The sequence below is a fragment of the Delphinus delphis genome, chromosome 13 (assembly GCF_949987515.2).
Source record: "Delphinus delphis chromosome 13, mDelDel1.2, whole genome shotgun sequence".
NCBI classification, from domain to species: Eukaryota; Metazoa; Chordata; class Mammalia; order Artiodactyla; family Delphinidae; genus Delphinus; species Delphinus delphis.
The window spans coordinates 80,743,196-80,767,292 of NC_082695.1; the positions used below are offsets into that span (position 1 = coordinate 80,743,196).

At 35.8% G+C, this 24,097-nt stretch overlaps 1 protein-coding gene across 5 annotated transcripts in view; it reads left to right on the forward strand.

The window, feature by feature from the left end:
- The first annotated feature begins 4,799 nt into the window (after positions 1–4,799).
- CCDC102B (coiled-coil domain containing 102B) overlaps positions 4,800–24,097 on the forward strand; it is a 262,646-nt gene continuing 243,348 nt past the window's right edge. For 4 of the 5 annotated variants that reach the window (XM_060029199.1, XM_060029202.1, XM_060029200.1 and 1 more), the window contains exon 1: positions 4,800–4,868. The gene's annotated coding sequence lies outside the window, so the exon portion shown is untranslated. Of the gene's footprint in view, positions 4,869–13,522; positions 13,669–24,097 lie in introns of those variants that run through there. The other variant, XM_060029203.1, reaches the window with a different exon arrangement.

A 24,097-nucleotide genomic window follows, 5' to 3' on the forward strand; every position in this document is an offset into this window, starting at 1 on the left:
GAAACAGACATGTAAATAAGTCATGAATATCGCCTTTGGCTGTAGCATTAACTCTTTCTGTGGGGACCAGGAGAGGTGATTTCTCACAGAGATGGTGAGAAATAGCTTTAAAATTGGGTAAATGTTGCTGCGGGAGTTTTCAATTTCATGGTTTCTTCAGGGCTCCTCAATTAAGTGATAAGGATCCGGAGTAAAATCAGTTCTGATTACTATTTATTCCCAATGGTTTCTGCAGTTAGATGCTGTTACAATTTTTTATTGGCCTGTAGCTCCCACTGTAATAAATAAGGCCACAGGAGAAACCTGATGACAGTGGTTTAACCAGATAAGTTCTCTTTTCCTCCCATCACCCAAGTCTGCATGAGCCAGTCATGGTCCCAACTCCTTCTGCCCTTCTTAGTGTGGCTTCCGTCTGAGTCTTGACCTCATGGCCTCACAATTAGTTAAAGAATGCTTCTCCATCTCAAGCCTCCTATCCTTGTTCAAGGAAGGAAGAAGAGGAAAGAAGTGAAATGGAGAGTCATCCACATCAGGAAGATGAAACTTTCCAAAAATGTTCTTCAGGCTTTCACTTATGTTTCACCAGCCAAACTGTACCATGTGGCTAAGTGTACTTGTACTGGGAGTCTTGGTAACATAAGGTGGGGTTTTTTTGTTTTGTTGTTTTGTTTTTTTTAAACTGACCACTTTGTTGCCCCAAACAAAAATAAAAATTCTTTTTGTAGGGGGGAAGTAGAGAAATAATACTGGTGAGCAAATATCAGAATTCACAGGGAGGACCTAATATATAAAGTGAAATTGGAATAAACACACAAAAATTAACTTTCATTGATGTGTGCTGAGTACCTTAAGCTATTGTGAACTGGCCAACAAATTATGAAAACTCCAAGGCTGAATTTTCTCCTCTTTTTTTCTTACACGCCTCTTTTTTGCTTCTCACTGTTGTGGCCTCTCCGATTGCGGAGCACAGGCTCCGGACGCACAGGCCCAGTGGCCACGGCTCACGGGCCCAGCCGCTCCGCGGCATGTGGGATCTTCCCAGACCGGGGCACGAACCCGTGTCCCCTGCATCGGCAGGCGGACTCTTAACCACTGCGCCACCAGGGAAGCCCACACGACTTTCTTTTTATGGGATATGGAGTGTTAACATAAAGGTGTATGTAAGTCGTAGTGGCAATGTACCCTTTCAACTAAGGTGGAGATGAGGGATAACTCTGTTTCTACGATTCTAGTAGGTACCACACTATCAATCTACAAAGCACTTGTGAGCCAGATTTTGTAATAAGGACAAAGCAGGACACCTACTCCACTTTCTGACCCCAAGGGAAGTGAAGTTGTGTGGAACAAAGGAGCCTTCACTTGACAAACTTCCAAGAGAGACAGTGCCCTCCATATATAGCCAGATTTTACTGATCAGTAATTTATAAACTTGCCAGTAAAAAACTGATGTGTTAAAACAAAATTCTGATTGTTATGGGTTCAAAAGAGCTGGGGGAGATGGAAGTGGAGACAGACAAATAGTCAATTCTTTCAGGTTTTACTATAAAAGTGAGTTATTTGAAGGGTGAAGAGAAGTGAGGACTCAGGAATAGTAAAAATTTTCTGTCTCAAGAGACTGGATGATGGCTTCTCTATTTAAGAGTGATAATACAGGGAACAGTAGAGGTTTTGGAAGAAATATAACAGATTTGGTGTCTGGAGATTATCGAGGGATTTAAATGGTTCCTAGTGCCTATTTTCATTAGACTGTTAGAAGTGCAGATCTGAAGCTGATAAACTGTTTTGGGCTAGCTATATATATTTGATAATTATTTGTATATTAGTATACCTGCTAGGGCTGTTTAACAAATCACCACAAACTTGGTGGCTTAAAACAATAGATATTTATTGTCTCACAGTTCTGGAGGCTAGAAGTCCAAAATCAAGATGTCAGCAAGGCCATACTTTCTCTCCAAAGGCTTTAGGGGAGGATCCTTTCTTGCCTCGTCCTAGATTCTTGTGGGTACCAAAAGTCCTTGGCTTGTAGATTTATCACTCCAATCTCTGCATCTGTCTTCTCATGGTGTTCTCCTCTGTGTTTCTGTATCTAAATTTCCTTCTTCTTAAAAGGACACTAGTCATTGGATTAGGACCCACCCTAATATGGTATAACCCCATCTTAACTTGATTACATCTGCAAAGACCCTATTTACAAATAAGGGCACATTCACAGGTACCGAGGGTTAAGTATTTAACATATCTTTTTGGAGGACATCATTCAGCCCACTGTAATATATATGGTGAAAGAATCCACAAAAATGGATATGATTACTCTGACAGAGGATGTGGGGTGAGAATAGGACCAGTGACAGTCCCTTGGAGGGATTCCTCCTTGAAAGAGAACAAAGTAATAAAGGGGAGGATAAGGACATGCCATGGCTTACAAGACATAAAAAATAATCCATAAAAGTTGCATGCTGGCAAATGCATTTTGAAGAATAGATGTGATAAGAGGGTTAAAAATCTTCAGAGCCTTCAAGAAGCATGAGTACTGGCAATAGGCCATTGTAACTCTTACTAAAGATTGCCTACTAAACAATTGTTACTAAACAAGCTTGGAGGCAGATAGATCATTTAGGAAGACACTGCAGTGACCTAGTCAGATTATGACAGTTGCCTGAACCAGGATTGTTGCAGTGGGAAGAGAGAGGACTGGGCAGCTTATTGAAGTAAAATCAAAAGGAGGTGATGCTGCATTGAATATAGAAAAGAATTCAAGGACGACTTCCAGGATTTTTTTTGGCAAAGTGTAAGACTGGTTGGCATTATTTATTTATTTATTATTTATTTATTTTCTGGTACGCGGGCCTCTCACTGTTGTGGCCTCTCCCGTTGTGGAGCACAGGCTCCGGACGCGCAGGCTTAGCGGCCATGGCTCACGGGCCCAGCCGCTCCGCGGCATGTGGGATCTTCCCGGACTGGGGCACGAACCCGTGTCCCCTGCATCGGCAGGCGGACTCTCAACCACTGCGCCACCAGGGAAGCCCATGGTTGGCATTATTGAGGTAAATAACACAGCAAGTCCATGGAGGAATAATGATTTCAGTTTTAAATATCTTGATGACATATTGTCATGTTTTCTAGTAGCAGAGTACAGTGTGCTGATGTATATAAGTGTTGGAGACTCAGAAAAGGATTGGATCTGAATATAAGTATTTGGTAAAGAAAGGTGATAATTGAAACTGTTGAATGGGTGAAATTATCCAGCGTGGTAATAGATTTACATGAGGACATACCTGCAGTATATGTAGGGATGGGAGGGAAAAGAGGTACCTCCAGAGGGCGGGGAGAGGATGGTGAGTGCTCATGAGAAAGACCAGGAGGATGTAGTGCTGAGATCCGAGAAGTCTTCGTGTAGGTGGGGCTGTGAACAGTATCAAAGGCTGCATAGAGGACACGTAGCACATGGGCTGAGAGGAGTCTACAAACATAAAAAAACACAAAATGTGCATGTGTGTGCATGCATATGCATGTGTGTGTGTGTTTTCAGAGCGTCACTTTGGTGTACTAAAGGGAGTAGATGGTAGATTAAATGGGGTTCCTGGATGGAAAGAGCTCTTTCAATCATCTGACCATGAAGCAGAAGAGAACAGTACCTACAAGTGAAAATAACCAAACTGAAAGCGAGATTCATTGGCATAACTGAAACTGACTGAAGAACTGGTGGTGTTTTAAATGTCATGAGGAAAAACCAGATGAAAAGGAGAGTTCAGGGAGAGAGAAGAGAGTATGGTGACTGAGCACATTTTCTGAAAAGACGGAAGGAAAGGAACCCTCAGAGGGTTAGTTCACTTTTTATGGGAGAAGGGTCACCCCCTCCATTGCCTCAGGAAGTAAGGAGGAAAGGATGCTGTTCAGTAGAAATAGATGACAAATAGGTTATTCAGCTAAGAATATTCTTCCAAATTAAGAGGGGAGGAAGAATAAAATAATTTGGAGACATTAGCTCCCTAACTTTCGAATGCTGTTTTCATGCTATTTATAAGGATATACTGATTGTGTTTCTTCTGCCCTCTCCTCTGAAAAGAAACTTTGGGCATTCTATGCTGTTAGTTCAACCAGAGAAGCTCTCGTTCATGTGGTCTGCCATCACCCATTTGTCAGAACACTTCCTGACAGCTGCATCATGCCACCAGAAAGTCACTCCTTTCTTTTCCCCAGGGAAAGGGGCTGGAGAGCTCTCACTGGGGGCCCTGGAGACGACAGCTCACAATTCCTGCCAACATGACTGAAATCAAAGGTTTTGACATACAGTTTTGTATCTTGATTTCTATACCCAAATAGTTTATTAATTTTTTTTTTTCTTTTCTGGGGCAATCTAATAAAGATCAGCTTGGACCAGTGATGTTTCCTATTGTTCCTGTAATCTGCACTATAATCTTTCTTTAAATCTTTTGCAGATAGATACGGTATTAGTTCTTGCTTTGCCATTTTATTTTTTCTATTACTATTGCAAGTTATACAGATTGTTATTAAACACACTGGTGGATGAAGGGGTGGATGTTTCTCCCTTTTTCACTTACAGTACAGTTCAAATAGGTTGTGTAGAAAGTATTGGATAACGATACTGAGTTAGGGAACATTAAAATGATTTCATTTTGGATAGCTCACTTGTGATCCACAGAGAGTGTTGTGGTATTGGTTTTGATAAAACTTCACAACCAATGGGAATCTTTTTTGAGTTAGTGTGGAGTGGCCGTAATGCTGGAAATAATCCTGTTGGCCAAGACCCCAGAGCTATACAGATGAGAAAAGGATGCCGGAAATTCTGCTGTTTACATATGTGTCTGTAACACTGAGCCGCTAGAGCAGCCCAGCAAGCCCAGAGGGTAAGATGCTTAATAACCTTGTGGTTTTCTATTTAATTTTTATATTTTCCTGCTGGGGCAGAGCATGTGTTATTCTCAGAGCAAAGAAAAGACAGTTGCTTATAAGATGCAGAACTACTGTAGGTCTGGGAAACAGAGGGATTCAGTGTTTCTTCTTCAAGTGGACTTGATTTCTTCCCTCTCTCTTCCATTTTCCACATTGGTATTCTTTATCCTGACAGCTTGTCATACATTTCCTGTTTTGTAAAAAATAACGGTGTACTAACAAAACTCAGGTAAGATTTTCAGCTCTAAATTTAGACAGTAATATATTATGTTGATAATAAAACCTTGTTTTGTAGTTCCAAATGAATATGAGTTAGTCAATGTGTTTGAAGTAATCTATATTCTTAGAGTAAAAATAAAGTAGAATTATTATGCAGATCCTTATATTTATGCCTCATCCATTTAGAGTTATTTTCATTTTGCTGGTCCTCATGATAAATTCCTGTCACTGTTAGTAGAAAAGTATACTTCAAACTTAGCATTAATATTGATTTCTTTATATAAACTACCTGGGTAGTGTGGAGGAGAAGAGACATAGAATATAATAATAAAATCCTGACCATAATAAAAGGAAATGTGTGTTTAGAGAAAGTAATTACAGAACTAAGGAAAAAGGATCTCTGAAAACCGTTGGGAAGTATTTGCTTATGTTTCCTGCAAAGATAAATTATAAAATAAATGTTAAATGGGTAAATCTGTTAAATAGAAATATAAAGGAGATATTCTTTTAAAAATACAATTATAAACATGTAAGTAACATGGCACTGAAATACACAATGATATTTCTTGATATTCTCATTTAAATAAACACTAGTTTTCCTTTTTTCTAAAATCATCTGAATGCACTTTTGCTAATATTTTTGTGGGATAGGGTATTGTTACAACTTTTGATTAAATATTTTGTTAATCATTTTATTGTCAAATATCCTATTGTCATATCCTTTAAAATATCCTTTAAATATTGTTAAATATCCTTTAAATATTGTCAGATATTTAAAGACATATAAATTAGTCTTTAATTCGGACTTTTCTCCATATTTTTACATAAGCATTAGATTAGAAAGGAATCTTGACAAGTTAGTGATACAATATTTGTATGTTTTGTGTGATTTTGCAATATTGATTTAAAATATCAATGTCTTTGAATATTTAGAAAAATGTTTAATATGAATTGTATTTTCTCCTAAAACTTTAAAAAATAGTTTTCTTGTGAAATAACATCATTTAGTGGTCTCTCTTGCACTGTTCATATGTTTTCATTGGATTCAGTATTTACTTGATCATTGGGACCTAGCTTCTTGGTGCCTCACTATGGGTGTAGCCTTGAAATTTATGAGGGTTTCATCTAATTATTAGAGCCACACATATAATGGCAGTAATTCTTTACGACTGAAAATGATCTCAGGCCACTTCTATTTGAAGAAGCATCATATCTCCTGTACTTGTATTGCAAGGTCAATTGAATTCTGCCATAATGCCAAAACCTTCAAAATTCCCTTTTTAGCAAGATTTTAGAGAAGCCTTGAAAGAAAAATCTGGCTGCCTGAGCTGAGACTTAAAAAATCAGTGGAACTTGGATAGTTGTTGAAAAGCAAAAAGACTCTTCTGTTCAGAAGTAGTTGGAGCAAAGGATTTTGAGGCATAAATTAATATACAGCCAGGTAGGATAGGGATGAGTGATTCCCCTCACTGGAGCAGAAAAAAATACACCTTGTGAGTAGTAGACATTGTGCTCAATAGCTAGAGCAGGATGGAGTTGTGGAGCATCTTAAAATTCACACAGATTATATATTATATATCATACAGTGGGGACAATTGCAAATTTCTGAAGACATGGAGTATTTCTTCTTCTCATCCTCTGCTTCCTCCTTCTTCTTCATCATCTTATTCTTCTTAACCATTATCTTCTTCGTTTTCATCATTGGCATACTTTCAACACATGATTGTGTTTCTTCTGTGTTCGAGGTAACTTACATACCTATCTACAATTTTGATAGCTGTGTGATCAAATGAACTTTATTTTACATATTATCTTTATTTTACATGTGAAAAAATCTGATGTTCAAAAATGTTAAATGATTTCTTTAAAGCCACAAATATAGTAAGTGGAGCCAGGATTCCAGACAATGTCTTTCTGGCTCCAGAGCTATTCCACTGTGCTGCACTGGTATTTTAGGGATGTGAATCTGGCTGGAGTTATTAGCAGGATGGTTTGGAATGGGCATTGGGGTAACAGAACTCAGGGAGGGGCGGTGAGACACAGGCAGATCAATTCCAGCATGTGTAAACCCAGCCAATCACAGTCCTCTCAGGTGGTCCACTCTTGGCATTGGGAATAGAAAGAAGAAATTGATCCTGAAAATAAGCAGGTTTTACATTTAAATTCTGTAATATGCTGTTCTCATATTCATCTCTTATGCTTTCCTCTCTCTTTTATTTTCTTGAATGTTGTAGTCATATTCAGAGAAGATATATTTTGATTTCTCAAAGGAAATTTCATCTCTGATTTTCATCTAATGTTACTGATTCACAAATGAAATATGTGAAATGACTGGAAATGATATTGGGATTATGCTGACATTCCTTTGTTTCTTTTTGATTCATGATATGAATGAATGCCTAGTGACCACACCTTCTTAAAATTATGGAGAGATGCAATTATTACCAAAAAGAATTATCCTATAAGTTTTATTTCAATGGGTGAAGAAAATTTAAAATTTAAACATAAATTTAAAATTTATGTTGCTAATAGATAATTTTGAGAACAGTGTATGTATAGTAAAAAGAATAGAACCTATTTATCAACACTTTCCTGTTCAAATATCCAAACCTTAAATGTATTATTTTGCTTTTCCTCTAAATAGAATAAGACTAATCTCTGCAATAGCATTCATTTTCTTCTCTTCTATTTTTCAATGTTTTTAACGAAATAAAATTAGAAAAGCACCTTATGTTATAATAATGAGTTTTGAATAATATGTATAATTTCTATGATATCATTTTATCTTTTAGCATCTTTATTGGAGTATCATTGCTTTACAATGGTGTGTTAGTTTCTGCTTTATAACAAACTGAATCAGCTATACATATACATATATCCCCATATCTCTTCCCTCTTGTGTCTCCCACCCTCCCTATCCCACCCCTCTAGGTGGTCAAAAAGCACCGAGCTGAGCTGATCTCCCTGTGTTATGCGGCTGCTTCCCACTAGCTATCTATTTGACATTTGGTAGTGTATATATGTCCATGCCACTCTCTCACTTTGTCCCAGCTTACCCTTCCCCCTCCCCATATCCTCAAATCCATTCTCTAGTAGGTCTGTGTCTTTATTCCCGTCTTGCCCCTAGGTTCTTCATAACCATTTTTTTTTTTTTAGATTCCATATATATGTGTTAGCATACGGTATTTGTTTTTCTCTTTCTGACTTATTTCACTCTGTATGACAGACTCTACGTCCATCCACCTCACTACAAATAACTCAATTTCATTTCTTTTTATGGCTGAGTAATATTCCATTGTATATATGTGCCACATCTTCTTTATCCATCCATCTGTTGATGGACACTTAGGTTGCTTCCATGTCCTGGCTACTGTAAACAGAGCTGCAGTGAACATTCTGGTACATGCCTCTTTTTCAGTTATGGTTTTCTCAGGGTATATGCCCAATAGTGGGATTGCTGGGTCATATGGTAGTTCTATTTGTAGTTTTTTAAGGAACTTCCATACTGTTCTCTATAGTGGCTGTATCAGTTTACATTCCCACCATCAGTGCAAGATTGTTCCCTTTTCTCCACACCCTCTCCAGCATTTATTGTTTCTAGATTTTTTGATGATTGCCATTCTGACCGGTGTGAGATGATATCTCATTGTAGTTTTGATTTGCATTTCTTTACTGATTAATGATGTTGAGCATTCTTTCATGTGTTTGTTGGCAATCTGTATATCTTCTTTGGAGAAATGTCTGTTTAGGTCTTCTGTCCATTTTTGGATTGGATTGTTTGTTTTTTTGTCATTGAGCTGCATGAGCTGCTTGTAAATTTTGGAGATTAATCCTTTGTCAGTTGCTTCATTTGCAAATATTTTCTCCCATTCTGAGGGTTGTCTTTTGGTCTTGTTTATGGTTTCCTTTGCTGTGCAAAAGCTTTGAAGTTTCATTAGGTCCCGTTTGTTTATTTTTGTTTTTATTTCCATTTCTCTAGGAGGTGGGTCAAAAAGGATCTTGCTGTGATTTATGTCATAGAGTGTTCTGCCTATGTTTTCCTCTAAGAGTTTGATAATGTGTGGCCTTACATTTAGGTCTTCAATCCATTTTGAGTTTATTTTTGTGTATGGTGTTAGTGAGTGTTCTAATCTCATACTTTTACATGTACCTGTCCAGTTTTCCCAGCACCACTTATTGAAGAGGCTGTCCTTTCTCCACTGTATATTCCTGCCTCCTTTATCAAAGATAAGGTGACCATATGTGCGTGGGTTTATCTCTGGGCTTTCTATCCTGTTCCATTGATCTATATTTCTGTTTTTGTGTCAGTACCATACTGTCTTCAGTACTGTAGCTTTCTAGTATAGTCTGAAGTCAGGGAGCCTGATTCCTCCAGCTCCATTTTTCTTTCTCAAGATTGCTTTGGCTATTCGGGGTCTTTTGTGATTCCATACAAATTGTGAAATTTTTTGTTCTAGTTCTGTGAAAAATGCCAGTGGTAGTTTGATAGGGACTGCATTGAATCTGTAGGTTGCTTTGCGTAGTAGAGTCATTTTCACAGTGTTGATTCTTCCAATCCAAGGACATGGTATATCTCTCCATCTATTTGAATGATCTTTAATTTCTTTCATCAGTGTCTTATAATTTTCTCCATACAGGTCTTTTGTCTCCTTAGGTAGGTTTATTCCTAGATATTTTATTCTTTTTGTTGCAGCAGTGGTAAATGGGAGTGTTTTCTTAATTTCACTCTCAGATTTTTCCTCATTAGTTTATAAGAATGCCAGAGATTTCTGTGCATTAATTTTGTATCCTGCTACTTTACCAAATTCATTGATTAGCTCTAGTAATTTTCTGGTAGCATCTTTAGGATTCTCTATGTATAGTATATGATATCATTTTAGAAATGAACTATGTACTATTTTAGAAGCTTGCTGTCACTTAAGTAGGCTGTATTGGAGCAATACCTTTTGCCAAGCATCCAAACAGATAAAGATAGTTGAAATGTAAAGATTCATCCTTTTAAAATTATCATTACTAAAAGAATAAGTACATTTGTTGTTTCAAATGCTTTGGTCACTGACTCTATGACATTTTATTTTAATTATATATGTCTAGGCTGAATTCCAAGATGGTTTTCCAAAGAGGGAATTTTGTATGCCCCAGTCCTCAGTGCCGTCACCAATTATAGATGTTCAGCTGTGATCAAGTGTGAATTGAGACTTTGGTTATAAAAAGGAAAACTGGATAGGTATTTTATTGGAGAAAATCAGCCCATCAAAGAGAAGATGGGTTGGGCACAGGGCCATTTCATTGAAATCAATAGCTGTGCAGAGGATTATTAATCTTATTATATGTTTAAGTATTATCTTGGTGATTTATAGTCAATGGTATTTGCCAAGAATTGCTGTTATGTGTAACAAAGATATAAAGATATTTGATGTTAAAATTCTGATAGAAGCATTTTTTTGGTAGCTGAAGACAGAAATATCCTTAGTATTGGGTAGGAAACATGCTCATTGCAGAACTTACAAATCGTATTTTAACCCAATGCTTGCTTTTAGTTTGCGGAATTTAAGGTTAAAAAAAATAGAAGTGAGTCTTTCAGTCACTGACTCATGAACATATGTTTCTAAGTTGCAGGAACTGGTTAGAAATGTAACATGAGGTAAAGTGACAATATTTAAATGAAGAAGAGCCTGAAGCAACTTTAGACTAGTTTTTACGGAAAGAGTTCTGAGGGTTTTTCATAGAGTTTTTCATTTCCTCCCTTAGTGAATTTAGGATTATGAAGGCATTATGTCAAAAGTTGAATTTATGATGGCTGCCAAAGATCAAATGGCCTTATTATTCATATATTCATAGATTCCTTTCTTCTGTTTACTCATCATCTGAATGAGGTGAAAACATAACTCACAAATTATAAGTGCTCAGTGGAATGGTGACACTTTGTAGCAAAGGAGGGAGGGGGAGGTAGAAGTGCCAGGCAATCCCTGGAGTTTAATGTAGTTCTGGAAATTTCTATCTGTAAGCCTTTCCTAGGTAGGAGCTCGAGTAATTGCAGGGGTTGTGTAAGGACTCAGGTGTGCCTCATTCCATTTTTAGTTCAGAATCTCCTGTAGGTTTACCTACGGCAGGACTGAGTCGGACCAAAGCCAGACAACTTAGAGCTGCTCTCATCCCATTCTCTGATGCTGCCCAGGTTTCTCTGTTCTTCTTATCATGACAGAGCTTAAGTTATAAAACTTATGACTGTGTGGATTGAAAACATTGATTGTGACAATTATGATAATAAATGGACTGTAAAAATGTTGATGCTGTATGAATCTACATGCTGGTTTCTGAACTTTGGATGTGGGACTGCAATAAATTTGACCTACTAGTGCAGATTGATGGGAAAGACTCCAGTACTCACCGAGCCATAAGCAGGTCCGCTCTCTTAGAAGTGGGCTTCTCACAGAAGTCAGGGCCTAAGCTTAGCTGACACCAAAGCTCGACTCCTAGGTCTTATATTAATATATTCACTTGTCTATATCTACTCTGTGGCTGTAAGTGGTTATTGAGTATTTTTTCTATATAAATTAATGAAAACGACATATTCTAGTAACCTAGATGTTTATCAGAAACAATATCAGAAGTATAAATAATGCAAGAGGCAAACTCCCTCTCCCAACTTCTCAGTCCTGTGAAACCCCTTGATTCTCTTATTTTTTGGAAAGGGTACACATGCCTTTTTCTCTCAAGTCCCTCACCTACTTTCCACACTATTTCAAAAGTATTTGTGGCTGACTATGTATAAACATTTGTCTTTTGTAGCTAAAGATATTCACTGTAATATATATATATATATATATATATATATATATTTCAGATAATTCAAAGAATTAAGTTCCTGGTCATGATTAAAATGGAAGTTAACCTCACTGAAAACTTTTTCTATATTAATTATAAGAGTCTATCAGCATCCAGTTTTCCAAGGTCATCTTCTTTAGGGGAGTCTGATTTATTTAGTAAAACTTGTAATACTTGTCTTTTGGGGAAAAAAAAGAATAGTTTTAAGCCATTCTCTTTTCTTGCAGGTTTATTCTCTTAGTGGTGAATATCTACTGTGTTTCCGACCTTGTTCTAGCAATAGAAATAGAAATGCAAACTAAACTAAAAATCCCCTGCTTTCATCAAGTGTAAATTTTAGCTAGTGAAGCAATAGAATCCACAAATTCTATAATTGTATATTAAGTAATGATAAGTTCTTGATGAAAGAAGAGGCAGGCTAAGAGGGAATGGAGAATGTGTGTCCTTTTGACATAATCTGAGAACTGCCCTCCGTCAGGGTGAATGAAAGAAATCTACCATGAGGAATCTTAGGAGGAAAAGTTATAGGCAGATTAAAAAACACTAAAGTCGGGCTTCCCTGGTGGCGCAGTGGTTGAGAGTCCGCCTGCCGATGCAGGGGACACGGGTTCGTGCCCCCGTCCAGGAGGATCCCACGTGCCACGGAGCGGCTGGGCCCGTGAGCCATGGCCACTGAGCCTGCATGTCCGGAGCCTGTGCTCCGCAACGGGAGAGGCCACAACAGTGAGAGGCCCGCGTACCACAAGAAAAAACAAAACAAAACACTAAAGTCTCTAGTCAGGAGAGAGTATTGTCTTTTGAAGGAATGGCCAGAAGGCCAGCAGCTGCAGAAAGTAAGCAAAGCAGAGGCAGGTGTACCGTGAAACTAATCCAACTAAATTTCAAGATAATCTTTTACATAAAAAAAAGGCCTCCTCACCCCATAATGGTATGAATCTCAGGTCCAGAAATCTCAGATCCTGGAGAATAGTTTGGAGAAGTAGCCTGTACCCAGATCATGAGACCCTCACAGGCCGCAGCAATAACTTCTTTTTTTATTGTGAGCCTGATGGGAAGTGATTTAAGTGTTTTGATCCTAAGTTAAGTTTTAAAAGGACCACTCCAGCTGTTGTGGAGAATACACTGGAGTAGGGAAAAGTTAGAGAGACTGGGAAAAATACAACAGTCCAGGCAAGAGATAAAGCAGTTTGAAATAGATACTAGAAACAAAGTTGCTGAGATTATGGAAATACAGAATTTTCCAACTACGATGATGTGCAGTGTGAAAAAAGGAGGAATCAAAGATGATCTTTTAAAAAAAAAAAAACAACAGATGATCTTTTGGCTTGATCTGAGAAACTGGAATAATAAAATATCTGTTTGTTGACAGAAGGAGGCCAGTGGGAGGAGTAGTTTAGATTGGGAGCTGGTGTTTAAGAATTTGGTTTTGGACATGTGAAATTTGAGATACCAGTTACATATTGAAGTGGAGATGTCAGCTGGATTCATGAGTCAAGAACTAAAAGAAGATCTCAGAATGGAGAAATGATTTTGGTAAACATCAGGAAATAGGTGGTTTTGAAGGCAAAGGACTGGATGCATTCAGCTAGACATATTACCACTGGGGAAGAGAAGAGGTGCGAAGACTCAGCCCTGGAGCACTTCCACCTCAGAGGTGTGCGGTGAGACAGACCCACTGAAGCAGAATAAGAAGCAGCCACCAGCAAGGTAGAGAAGAACCATGAGAAGGGGTCTTCTAGAAGCCAAGTAAATGAGTGATCTGGAAAGATGGAATGGCCAGTTATAGAAATACTACTAATTGGTCAAGTAAGACAGGAATTTCAAGCCTGGAATTAAACATTAATTAGATTTAGCAATGTAGAAGTCATTGTTTTTGTAGAGATCTAGGCTTGAATATTAACACAGTGGGTTCAGGAGAGAATTGGATGAGTGAAAATGTCTTTTAAAGATTTTTGTTTCAAAAAATTCCAGAGAAATCGGATGGCCCCTGGATGGGGATCAAGATGATTTTTTTGTAAGGTTGACGGCATTACAGCCTCTGCCCATTGCCTGATGGGAATGATCTAGAAGAGAAGTATAAACTGATTTAGTAGGAGAGAGGGGACTGTTTTCAGGGGACGCACATCCTTGAGTGTGTTAGAAGTGATTAGATGGAGCATACAAATGGGAAGTTTGGCCTTAAGGACCTGAATGACCCCTCCAAGCAGAGTATAATGGTATTAATGAGACTGATAGCTGTGGTAGAACCAGAGTATAGTGGTTGTCTTTGATAACTTTTCTTTTCTTAGTGAAATAGAAAAAACAGGTTCATCAAGAGAGATGGAAGAGTTGAGAAAGACATGGGAAGTTTGAAGACAGAAAATGTGTGGCATTGTTCAAGAGAATGGGAGAGTGAATTGATCGAGTTGGCTTGGTAGCACTAAGGGCTGGCTTGATGTTCAAGTCAAGAAGTTGAAGTGAGACCAGATGACAAGGGATGTGTTTTCTCCAAGTATGATCAGGTGCTGAGGTGCATCTATGGACCAGGCAGGTAGTTGGAATTAACCAGAATTAGAGTTTTCTAGGCAAGTAAGGTGGAGAGAATGCCATTCTAGCCAAAGGTAATTTGCTAATAATGGAGCACAGAATAGGGAGGGCAACGTTGATGTGAAGTAGATGAGAAATAGAAGGCAATAGAATCAATTTATAGGACGTCCAAGTTGGGTCAAAGAAGAGAGTTATGGGAAATATAGGAGAAGGAAATCAGAAAGGTGCTTGACATTGAAATGGGAAAGAAATGCTAACTTGGTAATGGCATCTAGGGTATATAACCAGCCAGTGGGTGGGTGAGGTAAAATTATTGGAATTAATAGGAACTGAGAGATGAGAATATTGTAAGGATAATATATATGAAAATACGTTGGATAATAAATGAAGTTTTTGTCCCTGAAAATATATTTCATTCCCCTACTACCTAATCAATTAACACAATTGGTTTTACTAGATAAGCTTTATTTTTTATTAATAAATATTTTTAAATTTACTTAAATGTGGAATACTTGCCTCATAAAAATATATGGAAAAGCATAATGATATATATATATGTATATGTGTGTGTGTGTGTGTGTGTGTGTATGTATATATAGATAGTTAGATTTTATTATGGTAGAAACATAAATATTCACAGGTAGACAGTAATTTTAATACCCATCCCATACTGAGACTCTAAATTTTTGTTTGTGAATTTATCCATTTACCTTCTTGCTATTTTTTATGATGTTTTGATTGGTCTTACAGACTGTATTAGAGAACAATCTTCAGGCAGGGATAAGATCTAGACAGAATTTTCCACATCTAACAAATTGTAATCCCATAATCTTTCTAGAGGTTTATTATTTTGCCAATAATTTAGATAAAAATAATGTTTATTAATAATGTTATTTAGTGTTCTTGGGCTTAAGTTTATAACACAACCAATATTTTTACAATTACATGTATTTTTTTTTTCTTTTTTTTTGCGGTAAGCGGGCCTCTCACTGTTGTGGCCTCTCCCGTTGCGGAGCACAGGCTCCGGACGCGCAGGCCCAGAGGCCATGGCTCACGGGTCCAGCCGCTCTGCGGCATGTGGGATCTTCCTGGACCGGGGCACGAACCCGTGTCCCCTGCATCGGCAGGTGGACTCTCAACCACTGCGCCACCAGGGAAGCCCAATTACATGTATTTTTCAATATAAGAAACATTTTTGTATTGTTATGAAGAAATGCTGTTACATTAAAATATGTTTTACTGATCAATTAAAAACAAAGAATCATTTTTGTCTAAAAACCCAAGCTGTCTAAACAGCTTCCAATATATTTTAATGGGCTTTCTTAAAGCCTAGATGAGAATGTTGACCAGACATATATCCGTTGTTTTGAATGATGTCAGTTGTACTCTGGTACAACTAGTGCAGCGTCACCTCTTCTGCATTATGTGACCATGTGGCAGAGAACGAAAATGTCCTGTTTATTTGCATTTAAATAACAGGCATTACTTCTTTTGTCTGTATTTCCACTATCAATAGAATGCACTTTCCAAGCATATATTTGTAAATACTGTTATTAGTAACCATGTTAACTTGAAGTATAGATTGAAAGCCTCTGTAAGATAGAGACAAAAATATTGCCAAAATGCACGGAACATATTTTTTAAAAATCAAAGCATAATTTTCTATTTCTGTACAATCCTCTATGAAAAATAAACCCCCTTAGTTTTGTTTAGATATGCTAGAGTAGAGATGTCCAATAGGAATATTGTTCAAACAACATACACAATTTAAAGTTACATTAAAAAGTTAAAATATTGCATAGCACAGGGAGATCAGCTCGGCGCTTTGTGAACACCTAGAAGGGTGGGATAGGGAGGGTGGGAGGAAGGGAGATGCAAGAGGTAGGAGATTTGAGGATATATGTATATGTGTAACTGATTCACTTTGTTATACAGCAGAAACTAACACAACATTGTAAAGCAATTATACTCCAATAAAGTTGTTAAAAAAAGTTAAAAAATAAACATGAAATTAATTTTAATAGTATATTTTACTTCTCAATATATTAAAAATATCATTCTAAAATATAATCAATATAAAATTATGAATGAGATATTTTACATTTTTGTTTTCTATACTGTGCCTAATTTACATATACAGTACATCTCAGATCAGACTACCCTCATTTCCAGCTCCATCTGGCTAATGACTGCCATGTAGGACAGGCCCCAGAATATAAACAATTACAAAGTATTCTCACAGCAACCATAGATCATGGTTAGGAATTATATTTATCTCTGTGTTGTAAATGAAGATACGTGTTTGAGTGACCTTCTCAAGAAACAGATTTATCCCAGGTTTTCTGATTCTGAACCCAGTAGTCTCTGGGTTTCAGTATACCATTCTGATGCTGTTATATTGATATATTTTTGTTATACTGATACTGAGAAGTATGTGACATATCATGACCCGTGGAAATAACTGGTGTTAGTATGTTCTTTCCTTGCTATAATTTAAGAAAACCTAATTGGTGTGAAAAGCAGGCAATGATGAAAACAACGAAACCCAGTTTCTAGGAATCCACACATTTCTTAGTTTTTTTTTCTTCTTCTTCTTTTTATGAATTAAATGAAAGATACAAATCTGGGAGAGCAGAGAGAGAAAAAAAGTAAAAATAGAGTTTTTGAGGAAGATTTAAAATTGTGGCATTATTGGGATTACTTAGGAAAGAGTTGAAAAATATTTATATGATTGAGAGGGTGAATATAAACAAAGCAAGTTTAAAAAAATGTCTGAGTTTAATCTGGTTTCAGCTCTTCCCTTGCACATGTCTTACATTTTCTATGTTAGAGACTGGAAAGCCAGATCTGTTGAGAAATATAAACACTGGCTATTAACTTCCTGTTATTTTGACATTTTTAATGCAATTCCTTACTTGTCTTTAGTAAAGAAATAAAAAAAAACAACTATGCCTACAATAAAAATAAATGCATGAAAACTGATTCCAGATCAATTAACAATTGTGTTAAGAACTCTGTTTTACAGTTAAATTGCTTTTTTCTTTAGTGTTGTCTATTTTTATGCCAAAGGACAAAAACCAGAAACATCAGCTTTTAGAAAGATGATTGGAGAAGTTGAGAGACTCTATGTCTAAACAAATTACTAATACATTTTGGCTAAAAGGGAGAAAGTAAAGCCAGGGAAGAAGTTTTGCTAGCACATAAAGTAACTGATTTTCAAATCAAAATCTAACATTTACATCTTTAAATATTTCATGTCTTTTCTTTCAAATGAAATTTTCCCAGTGAAATCAAGATTTTGAATATATTATTATAAGACGTAGCTTAAGTATTGCACAATCACCATATTTGTTTTTCTAGGGTAAGGTATTTTCCTCCCAATGATATATCTGAAAATGGATTACTTTTTTATATTAATTAAAATGTAAAGAATTAGAACAAAACATTTGATTGATATTATTTTTATCTCAAAAGAGTCCATAAATCAATAGGCTATAAATCTAGTGCCAGTGACTGAGATAAGAAGTCAACGTTTCGTCTAAACATCAACATGTTATTAGCTGCTGTTCTGATAATTTGTAATGAAATATATATTAATATTTCTCCTTTTGTTACATAATATAAGAATGTCCAGTTTCGAATAATTTCATTGTTCTCCTTTGCTTTTTCTATATTATTTTATTTCAGTTTTTCTGAGAGTTAAAATGCTCCTTAGCAAGAAAAAACAATTGGTTTAACATCCTTGTAATACTATAAATAAATATAGTACTATAAATGCATAGTTTTAATTATAGACAAAATCAATTTCACATGTTCCTTTTATATTTTTTCCATTCATTCGTAAGAGGAACAATATACCCTCTGAAACTTATGCTATTTCTATTCAGAGGTAGGTAGCCTTGTGATTTCAAAATAGATTAATCACGTGTTTTAAGGAAAAAACATAATTGTGAAACTTGGGTAGGTCCATAGTCACTAATAATTTTATTTTCTCAGCGTCCTCTGTAATCATATCCACACGGGCATATAATTCGAGAACTAAATCTGACTTGTAGTAATTTGGAGTTGCCAAGGGCTTCACTGAACTCCTGCAGTTCTGCACCTTGAACATATTGCCGTGGGTGGGTATTGCAGCTGGTTTCCTGTTTAAAATATTTCGAGAACTTTTGAAAGTTCAGTTCGTTCTCTGCCCAGAGTTTCTTCATTTTCCATAAAGAAAGAAGAACTGAACATCTGTAAATATTTATATTTGGGAGATTAATCAGTAATATGTGATTAAACCCCGAAAATTGGGTTACTCTGTGTTGTAGTTTATGCAATTCTATTATTTACAGTTCTTTCAACATGTTCAAAGTAATTTGCTTTGTTTGGTTCATAACCTCATTTTTGTTATATTTAAAAATGTGAACACATCTAGATCAGATGCTATGAGTGAATCTTTGGAGAAAAAAAATATCCTTGAATTTGGCTTGAGTATCTGTGAGTCGTATTTCACAAGTAATCAGAATGTAAGCTCCATCAGGATGGACATTTAAATCTATTTATTTACTGATGCACCTTCAACCCCTGGAACAACGTGCCTGGCAGTTGGCAAAAATTAAACAATATTAGTTGAATGAATGCATATGAATATTCAAGGCTCAAAAGCTAAAAAATATTTACCCTTATTCTACACTAGCAACATGCAGAAATAAGTAGACATTATTGTATAGGCATGTGTATGTTTTTAGTAAAACGATCATCAAAATGTATTGTTTTACATGCATTTACTTGTTTGTGTGTCTCATTTTGCCTTTGCTTCACATGAGTTGCAGAAATCATTTCAAAACCCTAAACTGAATGAAGATAAAAGTAAAGACAAATGGAAATAAGTATAGGTACTTTAAAAATCTTAAAAGTACTATTGTTAAATTAATTAAACAGGGAGCCTGTTAGACGGAGGGGTTCTAATGTCATGGTGGGCCTGTGGAAGCAAAACAAAATCTAAGTCCATTAACACCTCAAGGTTACTAAGTTGAAACCTAAGGACAGCTAATCGCAAACAGCCAACTTGGGATTAAGTTATAGCTAATCAATAATTTCCTTCCTTTGTTTCCACCTTTTCTTTATAAAAGTCTCTCCTCAGCCCCTGTCAGTGGACTCTTCTGCTTTAGCACTATCGGATTGGAGTCGATTGTTGCTGAAATAACATTTTTAATATGCCTCAATTTATCTTTTAACACTATATCCTTACCACTACTTGTTTTTAATTATGTGTATTTTAGTTTGTGTACGAATTTTCCAGTCTAATTTAGAGCCATGGGAAAGTGTTCATCTTGGAACAGGGCACATCATGTACAAGAGACGTTGGCTTGAACAAAGGCAAACAAACAAACAAAACCCTAATAGGACCAAAAATTTGGAAACAGGTAGTGATCAGTGTTTTTCAGATGATTTAGATTCTTATCTATCTGCCTTCTGCCTACCTATTTTTTTTTTAAACCAAGGAACTTATTTGTAAACTTCAGTGAAGAACTTTCATAAATGAACAGCCATTTGCATCAACGTACTCAGCAGGAGGTGAAGCCCTGTCCAGACATGGTTATGCATCACACGTATGGCTTCTATCTAACTAAAATGAAAATGTGACAGCAAAAAAGCCCAAAGTTTTTTGTTTGTTTTTGCAATTCTACAACGTCATTAGGAACAAAATTAAGGAGGAATTTACCCCAATCTGCCTTAACCTAGAAAATAAAATCTCTAGTGTTAGCGTGTGTTAGTCTGTATTAATTTTGGGTGCTTTCTGAGTGCAGGTTACTCTATGGGTGTTTATAAATTTAGTGATTTTTAGAGAGACGTTTTTTGAAGAATTTTCCTAATTAGGAAGACTAAGTATAAAACCATATAGTGCCCCACAGAAACATTCAAGAAAACAGTTTTCTTTTTGTGTTGATACAGTGCAAACTTTAAGAAAGGGGGAATTTTGGAAAAGATAGCCTAGGTGATTAAGTGATTGAAAGGTAGAAGGCTTTTAGGAGAGATGATAGGTGATGATCTTGGGATTTCATGAAGCATGAAGGACAGCAATCTGACTTTCACAGGTAGGGAGAGAAGCTGAATTAGATAATGAATATCTGAATCTGGAAGAGACAAATATTAGACTGAGTTTGACTTTGATGAACTGAGCATATTCACGTAAATGGGTAAATGATTTAGTCACCAAATATAGGTACCTTTTAAATTTTCCACTTTGGAAATAAATATGATTCTCCTACTGACACTGAATGAAGTGAAACTCTCATGAGGGATAGTCAAAAATAAACTTATAGTGTTAGATTTTCATCTTCACATGATGAGTGCTTAATCTTTTACTGTTAAACACTCTAGTGTTGAAAATAAAGGAGATTGCAAAAGCTTAAGTCATGGTAGATGTTTACAAAAAGGAAAATAAGCTTTTCATATTTCCATTAGGAATTTTCAGTATTTTAATGGGACAATATATTTGAATAATTTCATTTAAAATAGATTCAAAATCCACATTACATTAACATGTCAAATAGTCTTTGTTCTACTTTATGAAAAGCATTATATTTTTAAATGTATGCTGCGACAAAAATTTAAATGTTAACCAAAGCATTTATTTCAGAAAAATTTTTCCTTTTGAGTTCACTGAGCTTTATAATCATTTAGAAATTATGGCTATATGTGATCACTGAACTATAGAAGTTGTAAAGCATCAGAAAACAACTTTCATGTGGTGGTTAAGATAATAGAAAAGCTTTTTAAAAACATAATAAGGAATTGAAATAGTTTCTCTATAGGTTAGCATTACATATCTGTAGAATCTAACTTATGTCTTTCAGATGTTGAGTATTAATTGAATAGATTGATGTTTTGAATAAATCAGAAGGAGTAAAATATAAAAAGGAAGAAAAAATTAAGAGTGTAATGAAAATTCAAGCATTTTCTATTTTTTTTTGTTTGTTACAGAATATTTGGGAAATGCATAAAAGCAAAAATTATGCATAATCCATGCATAATTTTCTGTTTTTTTCTATATAAAAATATGAAACATGCATATTTTAGTTCAAACTAGAACTTCTGCATTTCTCATAGAAAAAGTATTCTTCCTGAAGAATTAACATATAGGAATAGAGTATTGACACCAGAGGAAGTTATTTTGATAATCCAAGACTAAAAGCTTGGCTAGAATGAGAAGTGAAATATCTAGGTATCCAAGCAGAGGAAACTTGGAAATGCTGAAAAGGCAAGGAATAGAAAGGAGGCCAGTGGGTAAGACTGGTGCAGCTGTAATAAGGATTTTGAACTTAATCCTAAAGATAATGGGAAAGCAGTAACACAACATTGCAAATCAACTATACTTCAATAAAAAAAAATAATAGGAAAGCAATTGAAAGAATTTCAGCAAAGATGAAATAATCAAATGAAAAACAGAAAAATCTCTCTCCAGTTATCGAGTGGTGAAGACTGGTGAAAGGGAGAACAGTTGGAAATCAGTTTTAGTAATCTAAGAGTGAGACAACTGTACTTGGATTAAGTACATCTTCTCTGGGATGGAGAAAAGGGAACACAGATTACAAACTTCTTAGGAAGGAAAATGAGCAGGATTTGGCAATTGATTGGATACAGGGGATGATGAAGAATGAATAGTAAGGGAAGTCTAAATTTGGGATTTACACAACTCAAAGCATATTGGTGACTTTTATTAATATGAAAAATAATGGAGGAAAGCCAGAGTTAATCTTCTACAGAATAAGGAAAATAAAGAGTTTTCCCTAACCTCCTTGAAACAGCAAAATTCACACTTTCCATTTCCACATAAATACACACACACACGCCAAATATACTGTTCATTTCCAACAAGCCTGAGGATTCCAGATTAATGAAATAAGATTAATTTGTTATGGCACAATGGACATACATAAACAGTATTGCATGCGTATGCATTTTGGCAGTTGTAAACTCTTTTCTAATTGAATGGTAGTTTTTGTCCCCTCTGGATTAATTAATTGAGTGTGTTCTGTGTTCTAGTCACTGCAGGACAAGAATAAATAAGATGCAAGCTCATAGACGATAGTAGAAACAGATATATTGAAATTATTCTGTGGTATCATAAATCCAGAATAAAGTAATTAACCAGAGCATGGGGCCACGGAAAAAGGAGGAATTGACTGACAAGGAAACATAGTGTAGATCCATCATTCTCATTATTAGCCAGCCTTCACCACAATTACACACAAGAACAAATTGAACTCTGTCTTCGTTTTCTAACAGTTTCTGCTCCGACATCTTTTTATAGGCACAAGACCTGTCTTTTTATCTAGACTGTGTACCTCTTATAGTATAAGCTAAGAGCTGATGACAGGGCTAGGGTAGCCTCTCCTCTGTTTCTACGGTCTCTGTGAAATGTCCATCCTATTTGGGCAGGAACCAAGGAAAAATCAGTTTGAGTTATTTACTTCAATTTATCATTTCATTGTTCCCGTAGCTTTAGATAAGTTGGAAGTGGGATTGTTTACATGCCATACCTTGTTCCTTATTTGATCTTTAAGTGCTTTGCTTTCTAAATTTTAATAATCTCATTTCCCTTGATTTCATTTTAGCAGATATTTTATTGCCCAAAGGAGGAATAGAAAAGAGAGAGTTGAAAGAGCTGATTCTCAGTTAGGGGATAATATCCCCTAGCTATCCCTATCCCCTAGCTTCACTGAAGTTTTGGTACTAGTGATTAGAAACGTGTGAACATAGGTTTTACATCATGTATTTTAATTTCAGCCACAAATTCATGATGTACAGAAAGGAAATTTTATGTAGTAAAAAAGAATCATAAAATAATAGCTACCACTTATTGAATGTCTACGCTGTGCCTAGATTTATATATATATGATAGCATTACTTTCTCACAGCAAACTGATAAGGTATTATCACTCCAGGTTTATTGTTAAAACTGAATCTGAGAAAAATTAACTTCTCCAAAATTTTAACACCTGGTTGGAAGTTAAATCAAGTCCCTTTTCACTATACCTTTCTATTTTCTTCTCACTTTTTAGAGTAACAAAAGAAATTGCAGAAATTTTCTTTGAGAGCCAATAGTTATTTTAGAATCAGGAATAATGGCTAAAAGCAGTAGGAAATAGGAAAAAGAGGGTTTGTCTGACTTTAACGTATAACAAAATGAAAAGAAAATGTTTTTGTATTCACGTTAACTTCTGTTATGATTAAAAGATGTGCTTGACTCCTCTGTTGTTTTACATCGTGGAAGGAGAAAGGCTGAGTTGTATTCAAGCCAGAACAGTTCCCAGGGTAATCAGAACACTTGCTGCTTTGCTGTTTACAAAAAAAAAAAAAAAAAAAAAATCTGTTACCTTCAATTTATTTTGCTAGTAGGGACAATCTGCTGTTATAAAATGTTACATGTGTTTTTCTACTTTCTGTTTCAATTTATTATTACTTTTATGAAATGCTTAATTGGCTTATATTTGTCTGAAAATTCTTTTGACTTGTAACAGTACAGATAATCTTAAAGTATGAAAGAAATTTGAATATGGGTTTGTTTTCTAGATTTTATGCAACAGAGCTCTGGGAGACATGGGACTCTGAGGTCAGATTT